General features: G+C 38.0%; 1 protein-coding gene and 1 long non-coding RNA gene across 10 annotated transcripts in view; one reads left to right on the top strand and one right to left on the bottom strand.

Moving 5' to 3' along the window:
• LOC145512227 (uncharacterized) overlaps positions 1-24,242 on the top strand; it is a 102,753-nt gene that overhangs the window by 11,501 nt on the left and 67,010 nt on the right. For 2 of the 9 annotated variants that reach the window (XR_014058408.1, XM_081505853.1), the window contains exon 2: positions 22,806-23,708. The exons of the other annotated variants lie outside the window; for them this stretch is intronic. The gene's annotated coding sequence lies outside the window, so the exon portion shown is untranslated. The remainder of the gene's footprint in view (positions 1-22,805; positions 23,709-24,242) is intronic. 9 annotated transcript variants of the gene reach the window in all.
• LOC145512228 (uncharacterized) overlaps positions 4,723-24,242 on the bottom strand; it is a 281,896-nt gene continuing 262,376 nt past the window's right edge. The window contains exons 5-8 of the long non-coding RNA XR_014058416.1: positions 20,839-20,994; positions 14,002-14,261; positions 6,552-6,821; positions 4,723-5,534 (exon numbers count right to left, since the gene is read on the bottom strand). This is a non-coding gene — a long non-coding RNA (uncharacterized LOC145512228). The remainder of the gene's footprint in view (positions 5,535-6,551; positions 6,822-14,001; positions 14,262-20,838; positions 20,995-24,242) is intronic.

Consider the following 24,242-nt stretch of genomic DNA (forward strand, 5'->3'; position numbering starts at 1 on the left):
TTGAAAATAGACAAAGAAATTCAACAGACATTTCTCCAAAGAAGATATACAAATGGCTAACAAACACATGAAAAGATACTCCACACTATTAGTCACTTGGGAAATATAAATCAAACCACCATAGGATACATGCATATCACTTTACACCTCCTAGGATGGCTATTAATAAAAAAGAAAAGAAAGAAAAATCCAAGTGGTTTCAATATATGAAGAAATTGAAAATCTTGTAGACAGCTAATGCAAATGTAAAATATTAAATGCCAGGAAATATTAAAGCCACTGTTAAAAACTTTGGCACTTTTCTTCAAAAGTTAAATATAAACTTACCACATGATTCAATGATTCTGCTCCTAGATATATACCCACACACAGACAAACATGTATCTTAGCCAATACTAATATACAAGTGTTCATAAAAGCGTTATTTACAATCAGTTCAGTTCAGTCGCTCAGTTGTGTCCAACTCTTTGCAACCCCATGGACTGCAGCATGCCAGGCTTCCCTGTCCATCTCCATCTCCTGAAGTTTACTCAAACTCATGTCCACTGAGTCAATAATGCCATCCAACCATCTCGTCCTCTGTCATCCCCTTCTCCTCCCACCTTCAATCTTTCCCAGCATCAGGGTCTTTTCACATGAGTCATTTCTTCATATCAGGTGGCCAAAGTATTGGAGTTTCAGCTTCAGCATCAGTCCTTCCAATGAATATTCAGGACTGATTTCCTTTAGGATTGACTGGTTGGATCTCCTTGCAGTCCAAGGGACTCTCAAGTGTCTTCTCCAACACCACAGTTCAAAAGCATCAGTTCTTTGGCGCTCAGCTTTCTTTATAGTCTAACTCTCACATCCTTACATGACTACTGGAAAAATCATAGCTTTGACTAGACAGACCTTTGCTGGCAAAGTAATGTCTCTGTTTTTTAATAAGCTGTCTAGGTTGGTCATAACTTTTCTTCCAAGGAGCATTATTTACAATAGCTCAACCTAAGTGGCCATCAACTAGTAATGAGATAAACACTGTGATATATATCCATACAATGGAGTGCTAGTCATAAAAGGGGATGAAGTGCTGAACATGCTACAACATGAACTTGAAAAACATTATGCTAAATGAAAGAAGTTAGACACAAAAAGTCATATATTGCATGATTCCATGTATATGAAATATCCTAATGTTTCCTACTCTCCTCAGCATCTGAATAGATGGAGACTGAGAGAGGCAAGCCAGTTAGTTTCCCTGGAATACCACCCTAGATTGGACAGACTGAATTTGTCTGGTATATATTGTGAGAAACTTCCTTTTTGGTGCCTAGGTCTTATTTCTTTGACATAAAGGACTTTCTGTGATAAACATCCCTAAAAGGGTCTGGTTTCCAAAATGTATTGCTCCACCAGGAGGCTGGATGGGCTGTCTGTTTTACTTAGAAAGTCTTCATACTAGTTTGCATTCCCACCAACAGTGTAAGAGGGTTCCCTTTTCTCCACACCCTCTCTAGCATTTATTGCTTGTAGACTTTTGGATAGCAGCCATTCTGACTGGTGTGAAATAGTACCTCATTGTCGTTTTGATTTGCATTTCTCTAATAATGAGTGATGTTGAGCATCTTTTCATGTGTTTGTTAGCCATCTGTATGTCTTCTTTGGAAAAATGTCTGTTTAGTTCTTTGGCCCATTTTTTGATTGGGTCGTTTATTTTTCTGGAATTCAGCTGCAGGAGTTGCTTGTATATTTTTGAGATTAATTGTTTGTCTGTTGCTTCATTTGCTATTATTTTCTCCCATTCTGAAGGCTGTCTTTTCACCTTGCTTATAGTTTCCTTTGTTGTGCAAAAGCTTTTAATTTTAATTAGGTCCCATTTGTTTATTTTTGCTTTTATTTCCAATATTCTGGGAGGTGGGTCATGGAGGATCCTGCTGTGATTTATGTGTACCCCAATGTTCATCGCAGCACTGTTTACAATAGCCAGGACATGGAAGCAACCTAGATGTCCATCAGCAGACGAATGGATAAGGAAGCTGTGGTACATATACACAATGGAATATTACTCAGCCATTAAAAAAAATACATTTGAATCGGTTCTGTTGAGATGGATGAAACTGGAGCCCATTATACAGAGTGAAGTAAGCCAGAAAGAAAAACACCAATACAGTATACTAATGCATATATATGGAATTTGAAAGATGGTAACGATAACCCTATATGCGAGACAGAATAAGAGACACAGATGCATAGAACAGTCTTATGGACTCTGAGGGAGAAGGTGAGGGTGGGACATTCTGGGACAATAGCATTGAAACGTGTATATTATCATACGTGAAACAGAACACCATTCCAGGTTTGATGCATGAGACAAATGCTCAGGACTGGGGCAATGGGATGACCCAGAGGGGTGGGATGGGGAGAGAGGTGGGAGAGGGGTCCAGGAAGGGGAACACATGTAAACCCATGGCTGATTCATGTCAATGTATGGCAAAAACTACTACAATATTGTAAAGTAATTAGCCCCCAACTAAAATAAATAAATTTATTAAAAAAAAAAAAACAAGGTGGTGGGGGGGCAGTTTATGCATTATAAGCTTTATCTTTTTTAGTCAGCCAATTAAAATAATTTACATGAAAAAAAAAAAGTCTTCATAACTCTCTCTCCAAGTGATTTCCTTGTTTCCGCCCCACCTCCTGAAAATATCCATTTAGTTAGTAGATGAACATCATTTGATATATGACCCATGAGCATCAGTTTGTAGATCTGGAGCAGGCTTGCATCATGGACAGGGAAAGAGACAAAACAAACCAGCATTGCAAATGGCTTCTCTATTCCATAGGTACAAAGGGTAGAAAAGCAAGGTTAAAATATGGACCTATGAGTGTTCTATAAATAAACTATAAGTATCCTTATGCAACTTCCCCAGAAACAAGTTCTTGATCCTATAGAGAAGGAGCAGAGGGGTGGTGTCTGACACCCTCTCTTACTCCCCTAGCAGCCTGCAAGTGGCTACCTGTGCACCTTATGAAGAGGAGGGATCGTCTACAAGTGTGCACATTAAACCTTCAATGAGGGCATCTCAGTTCAGTAATACCTCAGAAGCACTGTGGCTGGCTTCCTAGTAAAGGGTATTATATAGCTTAATGGAACAATCTGGGAGGCCTGAGACTGTTTTTAACTTTCTTAACATAATCTGATATAAACTTCTAAATTACTTTAAGGCTGTTTTAGTATAACTGACTACTTTTTTGCCTTTGGCCCAACATGATTATATGATCCTGGCTGATGTGTGAGAGGAGCAGCTTCTGTGGAATAAACTTATATAAAAACAATGCCAGAGAAATAAATGAGAAACTGGAACAAGTCAGTGCATGGCCTCCCAATTAGGATCCTCTCTGGGGCCATTCAGAAAACAAAGCAAATAGGCCATTCTGCCTGCTGAGAATAATTCCGGCAGGATCCCATCGTCTCCCTGTTCCAAAGCCAGAATTGCCAGTTTTCCACAAGAGACATTTATAGGGAAATAAATTGTTGACTTCTGTGCCTCTGAAAATGATAGTCTGCATTGAAATAGCCTATTTCCTGAACCATCTGACAAGTGGTATTGATTAGCAGGCACATGTGAAACTTGGGACCTTTTATGTACAGATGTTTGTTGAGACTTCTGCCGTCACATCACTGTAACAAACTGATGAGACTGAGGAACAAAATGTTCATGGTAGGGTTTACTCAGGACTTCTGGAACAGCTCTGGCTTTAGGTCTCAGTGTTCAGAATTTTTACTACAATATGTCTATGACAGTTGCTTTTGTATGAAGTTCGATACAACCTAATCCAATCTGAGTGGAGAGCATGACTTCATTAGTTCTGTTTTTCAGAGTTTGACTCTCTGACCATATGGACAATTTATTTTTCTCTTGGTGACTGATTCTATGCTTATTCTCTGTGCTTGTACACAGGTCTTGACTGAGACCAACCTATTAGGCTCATTCTTAGGGCTAATAGATATGGTTAAAGATGAAGATAATTGATTCACTTTCTTTACATTGCAACCTCCTTAATCACTATTCACAGTCAAGGAGATGTTAACCAAATAAACACCAGGAGTGAAGGTCAAACCCTGCCTCTGGGAGAAGGAAGTCTCTGGGAGGGGCTTTGAGAGTATTGAACATGAAGATATAAGCTCTAGAATATCTAAAGGGTACCTGAAAAATAAACACTCATCTGACACATTGTCAAAGAAAGTAGTGCCCATAAGCTTCTATTAACAATGATACAATTTGTGGGAATTCCCTGGTAGTCCAGTGGTTAGGACTCCACGCTTTCACTGTCCAAGGCCCAGGTTCAATCCCTAACTGGGGGAACTAAGATCCCACAAGCCATGCCAAGAATCCATGATACAATTTGAGTAATAAGGGCGATTATTCAAGTCCATATGCACAGTCTATATAGACCAGTATAGAAACACAAGGTATAGACTGGAAAATAGCTTGTATTCCTCCTAGAGATCTCCTTTGCTTGCTGGTTTAGGGTCAAGTGAAGGAGGTGGTGTACTCTAAGAAAGAATGTCCATAATATTTGTAACCTCAAGCTTGATGTAGAAACCAAAATAGTGAGAAATATCTGACAAATATGACAAAAGGTAAACTACAGGCACATTTTCTAAACAAAGCTCTACATTGTGAAGGAAGCATGATCCAAGAAATCTATTTGAAGTTTCTCAAAGAGACATCATCAATATTGCAGTAGAAAAGAACTTTATTAACCTGGGTGGGAAAAGTTGGCAACTACATGGCACTCTGGTAGAAAGCCCTTTGTTTCGACTTCCAAGATTCTCTTACGTAAGCTCTCAATGCCACTCAGCACCAGGACCACCATTCTCTGATTATGTGCCAAGGAAACCCAGATTGTGCTACCTACCATTATGTGAAGTAAATTTTTTCTTTTTAAAGCCTTTTTACCATTTTTACCTTTTGTGTCAGAAATAACAGTACTAAAAGTTTCATTTGAGTATGTTAACATAATTTTAAGCTAAAGGAAAGATAATTCCAGGTTCTATTACCCTTTTTCATATTTTCTACAAGCCTGCCTAAATGGTTTATTCCAGGTAGACAGCTAACATTTGAGTCACCTGGGGAGAGCAAAGTGTTACAGCATGCACATAGGAATGCTGCCTTTTCATTCTCCATGCTTCTTTTATTGCTATCAGTGTACCAGGAACTTAGGAGGGTCTGCCCCATGTGCTCTGGTGGTGAATGATATACCTTTGAGGCCTTCCACACAAATGGCAGAAGACACTAGAATGAGGGGAGGGAATGAAGATTGATCAGATCTGTTTCTGGAACTGTAATCAATATTCCCCTAGGTACAGTCGATATTGCTGGGTCCACTATAAAGACAGAAACTAGGCCCTTCTCTGGAGATTTTCCCTCAAAATAAGTACCATGTCCAAGGCTTCGTACTTATCCTTAGGCTGCTGTGGAATATCTTATTCTCTTTGTAAAGAGTTCCTTCGCCACTTGTTTGGAGCCATATGAAGCAGGTAGCATACTCTAAAGAGAAGGATGAGAGGGTATTAAGGAATGTAAATTCCCTCATGGGGAGGAAGACAAACTGTTCTCCTAGAAGCAGGAGTTCTATCCCTCAAAGTCATTCAATGTAGAATTCCTCCCTTCTGTCTAGGGAGATATCCAGTAGGAAAGTATATCAGAACCTAGAGCTTTTTGCAGCTCTTTTAGTAATAAAACAACCAGGAGCTCTTATTAAAGCTCACATGGCTGTCAGGATCACTGGCATGATCACTGGCTAACCTTTGGAAGCAGCAGGGCATGGTGGTCAAGAATAAGAGTTCTATGGTGACCAGGAGGGAAGGGTAGGAAAAGGGATTGTTAGAGAGTTTGGGTGGATGTGCACACACTGCTATATTTCAGATGGATAACCAATAAGGACCTACTATACATAGCACAGGGAACTCTGCTCAATGTTATGTAACAACCTAAATGGGAAAATGTATAACTGAATAGCTTTGCTGTACACCTGAAACTATCAATATCGTTAATCAACTGTACTCCAATATAAAATAAAAAGTTAAAAAGAAATGAGTTCTGGAATCAGAGTTGAAATTCTAGCTCCACGGTTTGCACTTCACTTGACATTGTTTAAGACTAATTTGTGTATTTTCACATACATCTATCATTCATTCATTTTTACTACCTTATAACATTCCTCAATTTTTTTTTCCTTCTGGCTACTTTAGTTTCCTTATAGAAATGGTAATTCTTAGAAGGGAAAGACTGACTGTATTTAGTTGTAAAGGCAAAGCAAATCCTGTCAGACAATTTTGACCTTCTGCTTGATATTTTTACATCAAAAACCCCTCATTTCTACTAGGGCTAAGGATATTTTTCTTGGCTGATGCACCATAGTCTGGAATTATTTAATATGAATTCTTGGAATATACCTTGGGAGCTACATCTCTAATTCTATATGGCTCCAACTAGTCTTGGCAGCACATTAAGACCTAATGTGATTTGTTCTATGGTTAATTATACTGTGTGTTGGGAACTTACCAAGTCAGAGTCTGATGGAAGAGTATGAATAGTCTTGAAGAAGCAAACAGCAGGAGGAGGCCATAAAACTCAATATAGTTCAGTTTGTCCTGAATACAATCTCAAAGCTCTGTGTTAACTCCAAGTAAGTCAAATAGAAAATCTCTTATGTTAATAACCAAGCCAGTTCACCTCAGGAGTGCTTCCATATATGGTCTTGTGCTTCTCCTCAGCTTGCTAAAACTCATCTTGGAGCTCTTTCCATGTCACGTCTTGGCCACTGATCAGTAGCTATGATGGTAGCAAAGGAAATGATATATTAAGAAAGTTAAGTCTGTTTACAGTAGAAGAAACTGATTTAGTTGGAAAGGGAGGAGCTGTATGTTAATTGGGCTGCAAAAGTTTTTTTAATGTGAAAATTTTGATTACACTGGCACGAAATGCATAAATTACCTCTGATTATCTTGCAATAAGAGATGTTTCCTTTTATATCTGATCCGTGGTTATCATAAAATAGTGAACAGACTAGCTAATTTAAAGATGACTTTTTGATATCATATGGCACCATATTTTGGATTTCCTAGACCTCTAGGGTTTAGAGAAGTTTTATGATAAACTCATCCAAATTAGGTATATGCAACTTTTGGCTCAGACAGTAAAGAATCTGCCTGCAATGTGGTAAACCTGGGCTCAATCCCTGGGTTGGGAAGATCCCCTGGAGAAGAGAATACCCATTTCAGTATTCTGGCTTGGGAAACTCTGTGGACAGAGGAGCCTGGAAGCTTCAAATTTTGGGCTTCTCTTGTGGCTCAGCTGGTAAAGAATCCACCTGCCATGCGGGAGACCTGGGTTCAATCCCTGGGTTGGGAAGATCCCCCAGAGAAGGGAAAGGTTACCCACTCCAGTATTCTGGCCTGGAGAATTCCATGGACTGTATAGTCCATGGGGTCGTAAAGAGCCAGACATGACTGAGTGACTTTCACTTCACTTCAAGGCACCTCAGACCACTGGATCTACAAGATTAAATCTAATGGTGACTAAAGACATCTCTTTGCCACATACCACACTATATATGTTATTTTATTTGTCTGCTTTTAATTATTTCAACAACTCACTGTAGGGTGGCATTTCCATTTAATCAAAGAGGAAGCTACAGCTTATCATCAAAAGATATTATTGTTAATTTTGATCATAATTGGTAAATTCTAGATTGGAGGTTTTCTAATAGGAAACACTATGAAAGGTAAAAAAATGATTATGAAAAGACAGAGGATATAAAGCCACATTGGCCCTGAGGACAAGTAAAAGAATTTAGAATTAATGGGTTCACCAATTAGATTCTCCAGAAGTAAATTTAAGATGAAGTTTAGGGTATGCAATGTTTATTAGGGGTTGACATCTATGAAAGAAAGGATTAGAAACAGGATTGGGAAGAGGAAAATGTTTATTGCAATGCAGGTACAACAGAGGCTCAATCTACCTGGTGATGGAACTCTCAAGAAAGTATCGCCTATCAGCAGTGTCCATCATTGGTCCCAAATGGCTATGACCCACTCAGTCTCCAGACACAGGCTTTCCCAGGAAGGGTGTGAGCTTGGGTGAATTGGGTCTCAGCAGTTAATGCAGAACCTAAAGAAGCTGACTACTGGAGGCTGTCTGGGACCCCCACGTTTCCAGTAGCTGGCAGAAAGTTTTCTTTGGAAGAGGGATCTGGTTGGTGCATCTCCATGTCTACTGCAAATGGACTATGGCACAGTGGATCCTATATCCTCTTTTATCAGAACAGATCATACTATCCAGTTGGCTCAACTAACCACAGTCAACAGATACCTTCCATGGTTGTGCTGTTGTATCCATGTGATACAGCCTTAAAATTTTACTGAAGTAAATAACTGGATGGAAAGGGCCACTGAAAGGGAAAAACTGACAGAAGACAGTGTTTTAGAAGGGACCTTAGAATCTTAGATGCATGTTTTTTTTTTCTTTATGAGATCCCCTGAACAAGATCAGATCTATTTATGGATGAAGCCCTTAATGCTTCAAACTAATGAGAAGTCCATTGGTGGATAGAGGATGTTATTCAACCCAAGTTCAATTGTCTTTCTATTGACCAGTGTATATCTATGGCTACAAGGATAACCTCTTAGGCAAAGTATCTTTGGTCTATTCTTTAATTTTATTTTTATTTTTTTAACACTTAAAACATTTTATATTGGGATATAGCCAATTAACAATGTTGTGATAGTTTCAGGTGAAGAGTCAAGGGACTCAGCCACAAATATACATGTATACTTTGGTCTATTCTGGAGGCATTTCATAAAAGTGAGCTGAAAAATAAGCCACAACCTGCAGGGTATCTAAAGCTCTCCAGATTATGATTGAACTTGGGATTCTGATAGTAACAGCAAAACTAATACTGGCAGACATTCTAGATTTCCAAACCTTCCTACTTTCCCTAGGGGCCTGCATAATCCCAGCTGACAGGAAAGTATCAGCTTAATTCAATATAGCCTACTTAGCACATTCTCTCTTTCTAGAGTTTAATTCAACATTACATTATTGAACAAACTCCATATACCAAGTCCTATGCTAGGCTCTATAGACATTTACTTTATATAACATAGCAGGTATCTAATTCCCTAACAGTTGCAAAAACTAAAAGAAGAGAAGCCAAAACTCTTGCCAAGTGATTCATCTGACAAACAGCTGATTTGTCTTGCTTCAGAGACCTTGGTAATTATATTCTGTGCAAGTATATGAACACATACTAATATCCAACTGCCTGAATATTAGGGAAAGGAGATGACAACTTAATTTTCAATGAGGATTTTTCAGAAAATGTAGTATTTTTGAATACTAAACAAAACACTCTGACCTCCAATTTTGATACCATTTCTTGTTGTTTAGAGTACAAATGGGGTACCTGTTTTCTGAATATGATATAATAAATATCTGGGGCTCCTGAAAAGAGCTTTGTAAGATGAGGGGGAAAAGACTGGAGTTATCCCAGACACCAGCGCCTTAAAGTCATATTGGCTCCTTGCTCTGGATACATCTTCTCCAGAGGTGGAGGCAACTGACTGGCCAACAAATCTCCTGAAACCTCAGCAAAATTTGATCTGCTCTGATGATTCCTTGGTCTAGCCCTGGTGTCTTGGGGTGAGTGAAATTTCATGGAACCCCTCTGTGAATAGGTAGAAAGAGGAATGTGTGAGAAGAGCAAGCTTTCCTTCTTCTCAGTCACTTGTTGGAGAACTTCCTGTAGATCACATATTACATGTGGACTATGTGTATTATACGCATACTCCGATTTTGACACAAGGTGATGAACCACTCCAGCGGTGCAGGAAACCTCAAAGGACTTTGAAAAGTCAGGGTGGGAGGGAAACTTAGTCCTCTTCTCTCAAGCCACCAGATGCAGACAAACACAATATCAAGTAGGTGATAGCAAAGGTGAGCATGTTTTCCTTAGCTTTAAAGGCTGATTTTCAAAGAAATGATAGACAGAACAATAGCTCAATCAGCCACATCAGCTATATGAGCTTTATTCCTAGTTCTTGTTCCACCCAGCTCAACTTGAAGCGGGACAAGTAGAAGATACAATTCAGAGGGTCATTCTGGTTCTCACTGGGGCCCATTCTCCTCACTGGGGCATGAATGTTGAGGTGCCCATCACTTTCTAATGACAAGTACCAAGTTTGCCATCCTGTTTCAGGGTAAGGAGATATTCCAACTGACCATAAACTTTATGATTCTGAGACTGAGATAAGAGCTTCAACTCTCGATGGAGCTAGAGTTTAGGCAGAGGGATGTCCTTTCAAATCAACCAAGCTGCTTTCCTTAGGCATCTATGATAGATTATTTTAGAATATCCTATCAAGCTCTGTGGTAATAAATTAGTGGAATTTCTAACCAAATTGAAGATCTAAAGTTTAGCTAAAGTTCCACAGGACAGATTTTGTTGTTGCTTTTGTTCAATCACTAAGTCATGTCTGACTCTGCAGCCTCACAGATTATAGCATGCCAAGCTCCTGTCCTCCACTATCAACTGGAGTTTGCTCAAATTCATGTTCATTGAGTCAGTGATGCCATCTAACCATCTCATCTGCTGCCACCCTCTGCTCCTTTTGCCTTCAATCTTTCCCAGCATCAGGATCTATTCCAATGAGTCAGCTCTTCACATAAGGTGGCCAAAATATTGGAGCTTCAACTTCAGCAACAGTCCTTCCAATGAATATTCAGTGTTGATTTCCTTTAGGATTGACTGGTTTGATCTCCTTGCTATCCAAAAGTCTTCTCCAGCACCACAATTCGAAAGCATCAGTTCTTCAGTTCTCAGTCTTATGATCCAACTCAAGTCCATACATGACTACTGGAAAAACCATAACTTTGACTATACAGACCTTTGCCAGCAGAGTGATATCTCTGCTCTTTAATATACTATCGAGATTTGTCATACTTTTCCTTCCAAGAAGGAAGCTTCTTTTAATTTCATGATTGCAGTCAGCATCCACAGTGATTTTGGAGCCCAAGATAATAAAATATGTCACTGATTGCTTCCACTTTTTCGCCTTCAATTTGCCATGAAATGATGGGACCAGATGCTATGATCTTAGTCTTTTGAGTTGGATTTTAAGCCAGCTTTTTCACTCTCTTCTTTCAACTGCAATAAGAGGCTCTTTAGTTCCTCTTTGCTTTCTGCCATTAGTGATATCATCTGCATATCTGAGGTTGTTATTTCTCTTGGCAATCTCGATTCCAGCTTGTGATTCATCCAGCCTAACATTTCACATGATGTAGTCTGCACAGAAGTTAAAATAGCTGGGTGACAATATACAACCTTGTCATGCTTCTTTCCCAATTTTAAATCAGTCAGTTGTTCCATGTCCAGCTCTAACTGTTGCTTTAGGACCTGCAATCAGGTTTCTCAGGAGATAGGTAAAGTGGTCTGGTATTCCCATCTCTTGAAGAATTTTCCACAGTTTATTGTGATCCACACAGTCAAAGGTTTTAGCATAGTCAATGAAGCAGAAGTAGATGTTCTTCAGGAATTCCCTTGCTTTTTGCATGATCCAATGAATGTTGGCAATTAGATCTCTGGTTCCTCTGCCTCTTTGACACCCAGCTTGTACATCTGGAAGTTCTTGATTCACATACTGCTGAAGCATAGCTTAAAGGATTTTGAGCATAACCTTGCTAGCATGTGAAATGAGCACTCTTGTACAGTAGTTTTAAAATTCTTTCCCATTGCCCTTTGGAATTGAAATGGAAACGGATCTTTTCCAGTCCTGTAGCCACTGCTGAGTTTTCCAAATTTGCTGACATACTGAGTGCAACACTTTAACAACTTTAATCATCTTTTAGGATTTTAAATAGATCAGCTGGAATTCCATCACCTCCACTAGCTTTGCTGGTAGTAATGCTTCCTAAGGTCCACTTGACTTAACATACCCAGATGTGTGGCTCTAGGTTAGTGACCACACCACTGTGGTTATCTGGGTCATTAAGACCTTTTGTTTTTATAGTTGTTCTGTGTATTCTTGCCACCTCTTCTTAATCTCTTTTGCTCTATTAAGTCCTTATCATTTCTGTCCTTTATCATGCCCATCCTTGCATGAAGTGTTCCCTTGGTATCTCCAATTTTCTTGAAGAGATCAGGATTAAAAATGATAGGTGGTAAGGACCCCTCCTAGATTAAAGGTATGTTTATCCTCACTGGAGTGAGTGTCCAGAGGAGCCCTGATGGTCCTTTATCAAGTTTTCAGTATTGTCATCGTAGAGATAAGAGTAACTGGGGCTGATCACTCCCTATCATTACTGCTTTTGTGTATTCCTTTAAGAATTTAGCTGGGACCTTGCAAGATACCAGGCTTCCCTGATAGCTCAGTTGGTAAAGAATCTGCCTGCAATACAGGAGACCCCAGTTTGATTCCTGGAGGAGGGAAAGGCTAGCCACTCCAGTATCCCGGCCTGGAGAATTCCATGGACTGTATAGTCTATGGAGTTGCAAAGAGTTGGAAACTGAGTGACTTTCACTTTGCAAGGTACCAGTACCTGTCCTCCTGATTCATATGTGCCAGTTTATCAGGAAAGGCTTCCCCCACCCACTGTGATTCAGCTGGTAAAGAATCTGCCTGCAATGCGGGAGACGTGAGTTTGATCTCTGGGTTGGAAAAATCCCCTGGAGAAGGGAAAGGGTACCCACTCCAGTATATTGGCCTGGAGAATCCCATGGACCGCATAGTATCATGGGGTCACAAAGAGTCGGACACAACTGAGTGACTTTCACCTCACTTCACTTCATCAGGAAAGGCAAGAAGCTCTTGCACTTTTCTAGCAGGCATTGTCCTGCAAGATTGTTTGAACTGAGCAATGAAGTCTTAAGGTTGAACTTTGGATACTTCTTATTGCACACAGGTTTTTATAATTGATCTTGGAGACATGAGGTACATCTTACGCTCATTCACCTTGTGAGTATTGCCAAAACCAAAGAAAATCTATAATCCCCGGCTTCCTCCTGGAAAATGAAACTGAGCTCCAGATTCTGCTCACTCCTACAAATTGTAATGAATGGGTTTTTCAATTTTGCCAGTAACACAGAAACCAGAAATACAACCATTGTCTCCATAGTAATTCTGTAGTTACTGGAGAACAGATTTCCATTTCTCCAGATTTTCAGGAGAGAAAGAGATAAACAAAGAAATAATGTTAGAGGTCTGCTGCCTACTGCTGCTAAGTCGCTTCAGTCGTGTCCGACTTTGTGCAACCCCATAGACGGCAGCCCACCAGGCTCCCCTGTCCCTGGGATTCTCCAGGCAAGAACACTGGAGTGGGTTGCCATTTCCTTCTCCAATGCATGAAAGTGAAAAGTAAAAGTGAAGCCGCTCAGTCGGGTCTGACTCTTCGCGACCCCATGGACTGCAGCCTACCAGGCTCCTCTGTCCATGGGATTTTCCAGGCAAGAGTACTGGAGTGGGTTGCGCCTTTACAAAAAATAATAATTTGAGGAGAGCCATTAGTGCCATTTCTAAGCCCATCAATAGTCCTGGGCCTATTAGAGAAGAAAACTAAGAACTAATGGTTCACCACCAGTGATATAGTCCAGGTGTTGAGTTCATATGGATGACGAAATAAAGTAGTGTTATATACCTAAACCAGTGTATTAGAGTTAAATTGAAAAGGCTAGAGCAGGTCAGTATCTACCATGAAATCAATTTCCAAATAACAAGCAGAGATTAAGTAAGATGCAGGTAGATCAAGTTGACTTAGACAGTTTTAAATGTGGAGCTCCAGTACTTGTTCAGTTCAGTTCAGTCACTCAGTTGTGTTCGACTCTTTGCGACCCCGTGGACTGCAGCACGCCAGGCTTCCCTGTTCATCACCACCTCATGGAGTTTACTCAAGCTCATGTCCACTGAGTCAGTAATGCCATCCAACCATATCATCCTCTGTCATCCCGTTCTCCTCTCACCTTCAATCTTTCCCAGCATCAGGGTCTTTTCACATGAGTCAGTTCTTCACATCAGGTGGCCAAAGTACAGGAGTTTCAGTTTCAGCATCAGTCCTTCCAATGAATATACAGGACTGATTTCTTTTAGGATTGACTGGTTGGATCTCCTTGCAGTCCAAGGGACTCTCTCAAGAGTCTTCTCCAACACCATAGTTCAAAAGCATCAATTCTTCAGTGCTCAGCTTTCTTTATAGTCCAACTCTCACATCCATACCTGAGTACTGGAAAAACCATAGTTTTGACTAGGCGGACCTTTGTACTATGTGATTGTACTATGCATTAAAATTTGGTACAGCACTGCTGCACTGAGAGAGCAAGACTCCCTAAAGCTAGTCTGTTAGTTAAAAGATAGGCTAGAGCTGTCAAAAGGATAGTGATAAAAGTAATTATCTGCACAGATTGAGCAACTGGAGATCATGACAAACCTGACTCACTTTTACTAGCTCTTCTATTCCACAGCTTTTGTGGAGCCAGAATGCATAGATGCAATGGCAATTAATATTGAAAATAATTATTTGGGGTCACACTTTTTTTTCTAGCCACATGTGAAGATATTGCTACATGATAGAGTTCTGAAGTACCCACTATGGCTAGGGTTTCAGTTCTCTGTTCTTGACAATATAGATCTTAATACTCATGGGACTTTGGCCTGCTAAATTGACTGTTCCTTGCTGTAGCCATTTGGGGCACAGGTTTATAATGGTTTGGCTCAGACACGCCTCAGGCATCCACTCCCAGGGATAAGGTATGATGGGACTGGTTATGAAAGGGTATTATATTCCTTGCCAGCTTTTGCTCATTTGCTCTTTGGACAACATTTATTTTTCATTTTAAAGCACACTTTCCCATATTAGTTTTATTTTAAAAGTAAAATAACAAATGCATGTGGTAAAGAGTATAAACAGAACAAAAATGACACAGAGTGAAACTAAAATGTCTCTCCAAGTCACCTCCACAGAAGCAACTACTGTTAATAGGTTCTTGTTTATACTTCAAGAAATTGTACTACATTTACTAAGACATTATTCTCTGCCATGTTATTTTCTTTTCTCATTAGCAACTTAGAAAATTTCTTCCATACTAGTACATACTGATTCATTTAGCTATTGCAAGAATTTAGATATTTTCTTGGTTTAATTGAGATATAATTGACATACAGTATTGTTTAAGACCTATAGCAATGATCTGACTTATGTATATTGTGAAATTGTCACAGAAAATTTAACATCCACCATCTCATATAGATACAAAAAAGAAAGAAAATGTTTTGCTATGTGATAACTATTAGGATTTACTTTCTTAACTTTCATGTATACCACGCAGGAGTGTTGGCTACTGTCATCATGTCCTACATTATGTCCCTTGTATTTATTTATCATAGTACTGGAAATCTGCAACTTTCAACCACTTTCATCTAATTCTCCTTCCTCTACTGCTATCTCTGGTAATCACAAATCTGATCTCTCTTTTTTTTTTTGTATTTGTTTTTAGATTCCACATATAAATGAGATCATGTAATATTTGTCTTTGACTTATTTCATTTAGCATAATGCCCTCAAGGTCCATTCATGGTATTGCAAATGGCAGGATTTCCTTTTTTTGGCAAAATAATATGACACTATGATATATATATACCACATCTTCTCGATCTAGTCATCTGTCAATGGATACCTAGATGGTTTCCGTTTCCTGGCTATTGTAAATAATGCAGTAGTCCACATGGAGGTGCAGATACCTCTTTGACAAAGTGCTTTTGCTCCAAGATATATACCCAGAAGTAAAACTGCTGGATCACACAATAGTTCAAGTTTTAATGTTTTTAGGAACCTCCATAATGTTTCCCATAATAGCTGTACAATCCTACAATCCCACCACCAGTGGATAAGGGTTCCCTTTTCTCCACCTCTTCACCAGCATTTATCTATTGTCATTTTAGCACTAGCCCTTCTATCAGGTGTGAGATGATATATCATTGTGGTTTTTATTTACATTTCTCTAACAATTAGCGATGGTAAGCATCCTTTCATGCTACCCATTCATACACCTTCTTCGGAAAAAATGTCTATTCAGATATTTTGTCAATGTTTTAAATCAGATTATTTAGGGGTTTTTTTTGGTATTTTTTAAATTGAAGTATATATCTATATACATTGTGTGGGGTTTTTTTCTTTTTCATATTATTTTCCATTATGGTTTATTACAGGATATTGAATGTAGCTCCCTGTGCTATATAGTAGGTTCTTGTTTATCCATTCCATACATAATAGTTTGCATCTGCTAGTCCCAAACTCTCAATCCAACCCTCCCTCACACCTCTTCTCTTGGCAACCACAAGTCTGTTCCCTATGTCCATGATTCTATTTCATAGATAAGTGTCATGTTTTAGATTCTACATGTAAATGATATCATATAGTACCTGTCTTTCAGTTTTTTACTTTGCTTAATATGATAATCTCTAAGTCCATCCATGTGGCTGAAAATGGCAGGGTTTCCTCCTTTTATGGCTAGTATTCCATTGTATATATGTGCCACATCATCTTTATACATTCATCTACTGTCTCCATGTCTTGGCTATCATAAATAGTGCTGCTGTGAACATAGGGGTGCATGTATCTTTTTGGATTATAGCTTTCCCAGATATATGTATATAATTATGTCATCTGAAAATAGATATAATTTTACTTCCTTTCCAATTCTAAATTCTAAAGGCACTTTACTCATTTCTTTTCCTTGCCTAATTGCTCTGGCAAAGACTTTCAATACTATATTGAATAGGAGTGATAAGCACTTCTGAAATAGGCAGCCTTATCTTGTTCCTGATCTTACAGCAAAGCTTTCAATCTTTCACTGTTAGTATGATCCTAGCTATGACATCATTATATATGGTCTTTATTATGTTGAGGTACATTCCTTCTATACCTATTTTATTAAGAATTTTTATCATGAACAAATGTTAAACTGTCAAGTTATTTTTTCTGTTATTGAGGTGATGATATGATTTCTATCTTTTATTTTGTTAATGTGATATATCACATTATTAATTTATGTTTGTTGAAGCGTCTCTGTATTCCAGAGATAAATCCCACTAGATCATGGTGAATGACCTTTTTAATGTCCTTAATTTGGTTTGCCAGTACGTTACTGAGAATTTTTTCATGTACAATCAGGGATATTGGCCTGTAGCTTTTTTTTCTGGTAGTGCCCTTTTCTGGCTTTAGTATCAGTATAATGCTGGCCTTGTAAAATGGATTTGAGAGTATTTGAGCTTCATGGATCTGAATGTTCCTTTCTCTCCCCAGGGTTGGGAAGTTTTCAGGTATTATTGCTTTAAAGATACTTTCTATCCCATTCTTTTCTTTTGCTTCAGTAATTTCTATAATCTAGATGTGATTTATTTTGATTATATCTGGTAACTCATTTAAGCCTGTTTCACTTTTTCATTCTTTTCTCTTTTTGCTCCTCTGATTGGATTTCAATGATCTTGGCTTCTAGGTCAATGATTCTTTCTTCTGCATTGTTGAGTCTGATTTTGAAATTCTCTATTGAATTCATTAGTAATTGTATTTTTCAGCTCCAGAATTTGTTTGGATGGTTTCTATTTTGTTCTTATACTTCTCAATTTGTTCATGTATTGTTTTCCAAATTTTGTTTAATTGTCTGTGTGTTCTTGTGGTTCACTAAACTTTCAAAATAGGATTATTCTGAATTCTTTGATGAACAGTTCATAGATTTCTCTTTTCTAAGGGTCAATTATTGGAGCTTTATTAGTTTCCTTTGGTGGTATTATGTCAACCAGATATATTGTGATTCTTGATTCCTTTGTTAGTATCTGCACATTTCAATGAGCAATCTCCTCTTCCAGACTCCACATGTTTGCTTTGACAGAGAGAATTTTTCACCAGTCAGCTTAGTTTGTGTTTCTGTGTGTGTCCACTGGCAACATGCTTGGGCATATGGGGCTTGCTATCACAGTATTTTTATGGGCAAGGCCACAGCCTGAGTCCAAAGTTGGAGGAGGTTTAGGGTACTACTGGCTGACAAGAGTTGCATAGTACTGTTGGCTTTCTTCCCTGCCTAACTGAGGCTGTGGATGGGTTTCATGGTAAGCCTCAGTCAGGCTTACTAGATGGTCACCACTGGAGAACTGGGTACTATACTCAGCAATAAGTAGAGCTTTGAATTAGCTGCTATGCCTGGCAGAACACAGCCTGAGCCCCAGAGTGGGCAGTTTGTTGTTTGGGGACCCAAATCACGTAAGACTCTACTCTGAATTCCTTGGCCTCATGGGCCCATTAGTTAGGTCACATATGTGCTTTCTGTTCACATGACACTGTAAGTAGGGCTGTTAGATGAGTTACTTAGCTTCCTGTGGTTAGGTTCCGTTGTCAGGCGGTCTGAAAGCTGAATTTAGCCAAAGCTGTGCATTAGACTTGTCAGCCAACTGTGCTCCTCCACTACCAGCGAGTATGGAAAGCACCTCTGAGCAAAGCACCTCCATGACAGTCACTTTACTCATTTAATCATTGAAGATATGGCAATTCATGATATGGCAAAGGATGTGTTCAACTCTGGATGACATTCAAATATCAGCATTCTCTTAAGTACTCTGGGATTTCAGAGTGCTAACTGAAATGTTTGCTTTTAGAGGATGATGTTTTACCAGAGCTGGGTTAGCACTGTTGGTTTATTTGTACTGTGAAAGATGATGAAGAACTTTTAAATTTCCACTGACCATGGCAAGACCTTTCCCCTAACTATTCCTCACCAATCACCTTGCTAAACTCAATTTGGCCTACCATCTGCTAAGCTGAAGCCCCAATCTTGCATCTGTCTTGTGATTAACTGAAGTTCACTTTACTCAGACCTTCTGAGACTCTAAACAGTGAAAAATTCTGAGAATGAATTTGAACTTTGAACTGCCTTAATATATCCCATTAAACTTTAAGCTGTGTGTTCCCTGCAGAGCAGTCATCTTGAACTGTTCTGTCTTTTAGTAAAACCTTGAGCTAGTAGCTTTTGGTGGGTTTTCCTCTTCCCACCATTCTCTGGCACTATTTTTTAGTCTTCTCAGAGATTGCATTCATTTTTAAAGAATACTTGTTTTACCAAGATTTAAATGGATAGCAAACAAAAGTATTCTCTGGTAAATTTCAGAAAGGATTGTGAAATTTGGAAGTTATTTTGAAATATATAAACCTCTGCTTCCTTTCACCCAACCTAGGCATGCACTTTAGAGTTTTCATGGGACTAAGGAAATTCCCACATTGTAAGAAACCATGGTACCAAGAAGTTCACAATCTTCATTTTGCAACAGGAATTACAAAAGCAGACTGTTTTGAATTAGAAGCTAACTTAGCAGTCTTAAAGCTTTAGTCACTTTATTTTGCATAGATTGGGCAAAAAACTCACTTGTATACTTTTTAGACAATTACATGGTTCAATCTAGACCCTGAATTACCAGTTGTCAATATCACAAAAAGTTCTGGGTGAAGATCAACTACACAATAATAGAAATCTATAGTGCAGGATGGAGGCATGAAAGCAACCATCTGAAGTAAATTTTTCTTGAACTTGGCCATGCATATTTTGATATTTCTCTCTCTAAAATTCTTGTCCTGAGAGCCTAGGTAACAAAGAGAATCAGAAAGGTGAAATCTGAATGTGATGGAAGAACAAATTATTGGTGGCTTTATATTTATTATCCTAACAGCTGACATCTTAGCCTGTCAGGTCTCTTCAATGTGAAGTTATTGATTTCCCCTTTATACTTGGTTCATCTTGACCATAGGAAATATGTGGGTAGAAATTCCAGGCCCTGTTTCTGATTAGTTTTGACAAATAGGGCCTGAGTTTTCTCTGTCAAACTATCACTATATCTTAAATCCTGCTTGAACAAAATAAGACACAATGGCAGATAGTATCTGAAAATAATCTTTGCCTCTTGCTTTAGTAATATTTGCTTTCTATCCTGATTTAAATTGTATTTAATTTGATACAGGCTTATTGACAAGTTGATCACAGGTAGAGTTCTATAAACACCTTACACATTTTCTTTCAACCCCCATGGCAATCAAGACAAATTACAAAACGTCTGAACAAGGTTATCCATGAAGATTACAAATACCAGTTCTAGCTGGGTTGTTGGAGGTCAAATATCATAACCCCATATTTTGTAAAAAGAATGAATGAAGCAGAGAAGATGATCTTGGAAGTGGGAAATTAAAGGCAGTCTCTCTAGTATGGTAGACAGAAACACAACTTAAAAATCTAAAATCATTTCTGTCCTTAGGAGACAAAGTATGGTTCCAAGAGGTTCTGAAATGTGGCTTGATTCTTTTGGTCTTTTTGTTGGGGGTCTTTTGATGGGGTGGAAGAGGCTCTCCTGAAAATTCAAAGAAATATAACTAAAAGTGTATTTTCTCTGCAAATACAGCCACCTAGTCTCTCTCATTGCAACCCAGCTTGCCATCCTGAACTACCAATGCTCTTGACGCAATTCTAGAGCATATATACTTCCAAAATTATCATAAAATATTTATCACCTATGAGCTGTTACCTGAAGTTTCCTCTAACATGTCACATATCATTCAGGACATTTCCCTTACTGAACTTCTTAGTAGTCAATAGCTGTAGTAAGCTAAGAAACGAGAAGGTATAAATGAGATCAATCTAAGAAAAATCTGTCTTCAATTTTTCTTAGATTGCTGTCCTTCATGGAGAGCAATTTGAATATAAAAAGATTCTGGTATTTTAAGACAGTACTCTGAATTCTATGTAATATATTTGATAGAAAGTTACCTGGTGCATGGAATATAACGAAGGTCTGTAGAGGTATCCTTAGCAGTTGTTTCAGGCATCCTTAGGTGTTGATATGGCTCTGTATGTTAAGTCCTATAGATACCCATGGGTAATGGAATTATTTCCAAAGAAATTTACCAAATTAGGTAGCAGAACCTATGAAAGATGTTACAGAAGTCAAAGAGGGCAAAATTAAAGACTCAAGCCACACTTCAGAACCAAAAAGAAGCATAATTAGTTACTTAGTATAGAGAAGATTCACGTATGATGATTTAGGGAGACTTATTGGACATTGAAGTTAATTCTAAGAAAATTATTGGATTTTTAAAAGTTGACATATACTTGACATAATATTCTATTAGTTTTTGGTGTACAATGTAATGATATTATAGAAAGCATTTTGCAATACATACATATAAGTTTAGGTAACATCCATCACTTCAAAAAGTAACATTTTTCTTTCAATGAGAAATTTTAAGATCTATACCCTTAGCATATTTCATATATACAATAAAATATTGTAGATTATTGTCACCACATTGTACAGTACATCCGCAGTATTTATTTTACAACTGGAAGATTGTACCTTTTGATCCCTTTCATCCATTTCACCTACCACTGGGAACCAACAATCTATTCCCTATACTGTGAATTTCTATGAGTTTGGGTTTTTGTCTTATTCCACATGTAAGTGAGATCATTCAGCTTTTGTCTCGTTTCACTAGATGTAATGCCATCACATTCCATCCATGTTGTTGCAAATGGCAGGATAATAATTCATCCCTTTTTATAGCTGAGTATATTCCATAGTGTGTGTGTAAGTATGTGTGTGTGTGTGTATGTATGCATGCCACAATTTATCCATTCTGTCTATTCATCCATCAGTGGACATTAAGTTTGGTTCCATGTCTTGACTAACAAGAATAATCCTGCAATGAACACATGAATGCAGGTATCTTTTCAAGATAGTGATTTCATTTTCTTCAGAGATATATTCATAAGTGGAACTGCTGAATCATATAGTGATCTATTTTTAATTTCTTAACGAATCTCCATACTGTTTTCCATAGTAGCTGCACCAATTTACATTTACCAACAGTGCACAAGAGTTCCCTTTTCTTCACATCTTCAGTATCTTTTCATATGCTTGTTAGCCACCATTTGTTATGTCTTCTTTGGAGAAATGTCTATTTGTATCTTTTGCCCATTTTTTGATTAAGTTGTTTATTTTTTGATATCAAGTTATATGAGCTGTTTATATATTTTGGATATTAACCCTTGTTGGTCATAACATTTGTAAATGTTTTCTCTCATTCTGTAGGTTGTTTTTTCTCTGGCCTGATTTTCTTTTGAAAATTTTAAGTAATAAATGAAATGATTACTGAACTTATAGGACACTAAATTGGTACTTTAAAAAAACATTTTTAAAGCACAGGATAAAAATACAAAAATACGGGTATCATGAGGGAAAAATTAATTAATAAAGGACTTGGAACAAAGATCTAAGAAACTAGTGTACAAATAATAGAAGTTCTAGATAGGAAGATATGTACCATTAATATGGAAGAAAGACAGTCATTAAATAGAATAAGTTTTTCATGAAACCAAGACCAAACTGAGTTTCAATACTGAAAGGACTCAATAAATTCCAGGATGAATTGATAAAGAAATATCAACTTTGTCAAATTTTAATTAAACTTTTCTAAACTCCAAGAACAAAACAAAGTCTTAAAAGGTTCTCAATAGGAAAACAAAACAATGAATAACAACAATAAAATGAACAGGTGGCAACATTGTAGATGCAATGGCAGTTTCTCCTAGCTTCCAGATTGACAGCAGATATCTCTGCTCCACATAGGAGCAGAGTCCTTATAGCTTGTAGTCCTTAGCAGGGAGTATTTGTCATAATTTTTTATCTATTTTGATAGATACTTAGTTTCTTTTGTTTTTTTTTCTGTTACAAGCAGAGCTGAACGAACACTACTGTACCTCATCTTTGCAGGCCTGCCTGTATGTGTATAGGACAGGTTTAGAAAAGGAATTGCTAGATCAAGACTCTTTTGCAATAAAATGGAACTTTTATGAGAAAAAAAAAAGACATAAGGAAGATATAATCTCAGAATTCAGGCATATCTACTGACAACACACATTTACACTATCTGGGGAAAACATTTGAGAATATCTTCAAATGACTGCACAAGAAATGAAACCAACATGGGGGGAAGATATAGAAAGGAAACAGTGATGAAAAATAAACCTTGAATATAAATAAAAAATATTAGATTATCTAGGAATATATAGATTATCTAGGAATACACAGCATTGATGACATAGAAGGATAATTCCTGGGGTTGCAAAGAGTCAGACACAACCGAGCAACTGAAATGAACTGAATTGATGATATAATTGGGCTTCCTGGGTAACTCAGCTGGTAAAGAACCTGCCAGCAATACAGGAGACCCCGGTTTGATTCTTGGGTCAGAAAGTTCCTCTGGAGAAGGGATAGGCTACCCACTCTTGGACTTCTCTGGTGGCTCAGACAGTAAAGAATACGCCTGCGATGCAGGAGACCTGGGTTCATCTCTGGGTTGGGAAGATCTCCTGGAAGAGGACATGGCAACCCACTCCAGTATTCTTGCCTGGAAAATCCCATGGATAGAGGAGCCTGGTGGGCTACAGTTCATGGTGTCGCAAAGAGTCGGACATGACTGAGCAACTAAGCACAGCACAGCACACATGATATAATTAATGCATTACTGCAGCAAAATCTCAAGATGTCAGAGAGGGCTGGAGGAAGATGCAGCAATGAAAAGGCAAAGTAAAAGCAGTCAAAATCCTCATGGAAAGAACCAAGCAAAAGAAAACATAGGGTGAGAAATCAAAGTATTCTGTGGGTCTTATCTTACTGAGACTTGGGTAGTAGCTGTTTGTTCTACTAGGTTATTCTTATTTTCATATTAAATTGATAGTGAGAGTAAAAAAAGAAATACTAAGTACTAATGAGTTATATAAGAATATAGTGGAGAACAAATTCATAAAATCAGAAAAATACTGGAAAAATAATATAAATATGAAAGAAAATTGGCTAAGTATTCATTTTACTGAATATACTGGACTGGATGATCCTTTGAAAAGATAGACTGTCAGACTAACTTATGTAAAAATCCAGTTATATACTTTCTACAAGAAATTCTTAAGCCGAGATGATACAAATTAAAAATAAATGCACGGGCAAAGAGATTCCAGACATGCAAATAAAAATAAAGGAGTGGTGGCCATATTAATACTAGCAATAGCTAGGATAAGGTACATTAATGATATACCATGTCATCAGTTCAGTTCAGTTGCTCAGTTGTGTCCGGCTCTTTGCGACCCCATGAACCGCAGCACTCCAGGCCTCCCTG

The sequence above is a fragment of the Giraffa tippelskirchi genome, chromosome 7 (genome assembly GCF_054371585.1).
Source record: "Giraffa tippelskirchi isolate mGirTip1 chromosome 7, T2T-mGirTip1v1.2.pri, whole genome shotgun sequence".
NCBI lineage: Eukaryota > Metazoa > Chordata > Mammalia > Artiodactyla > Giraffidae > Giraffa > Giraffa tippelskirchi.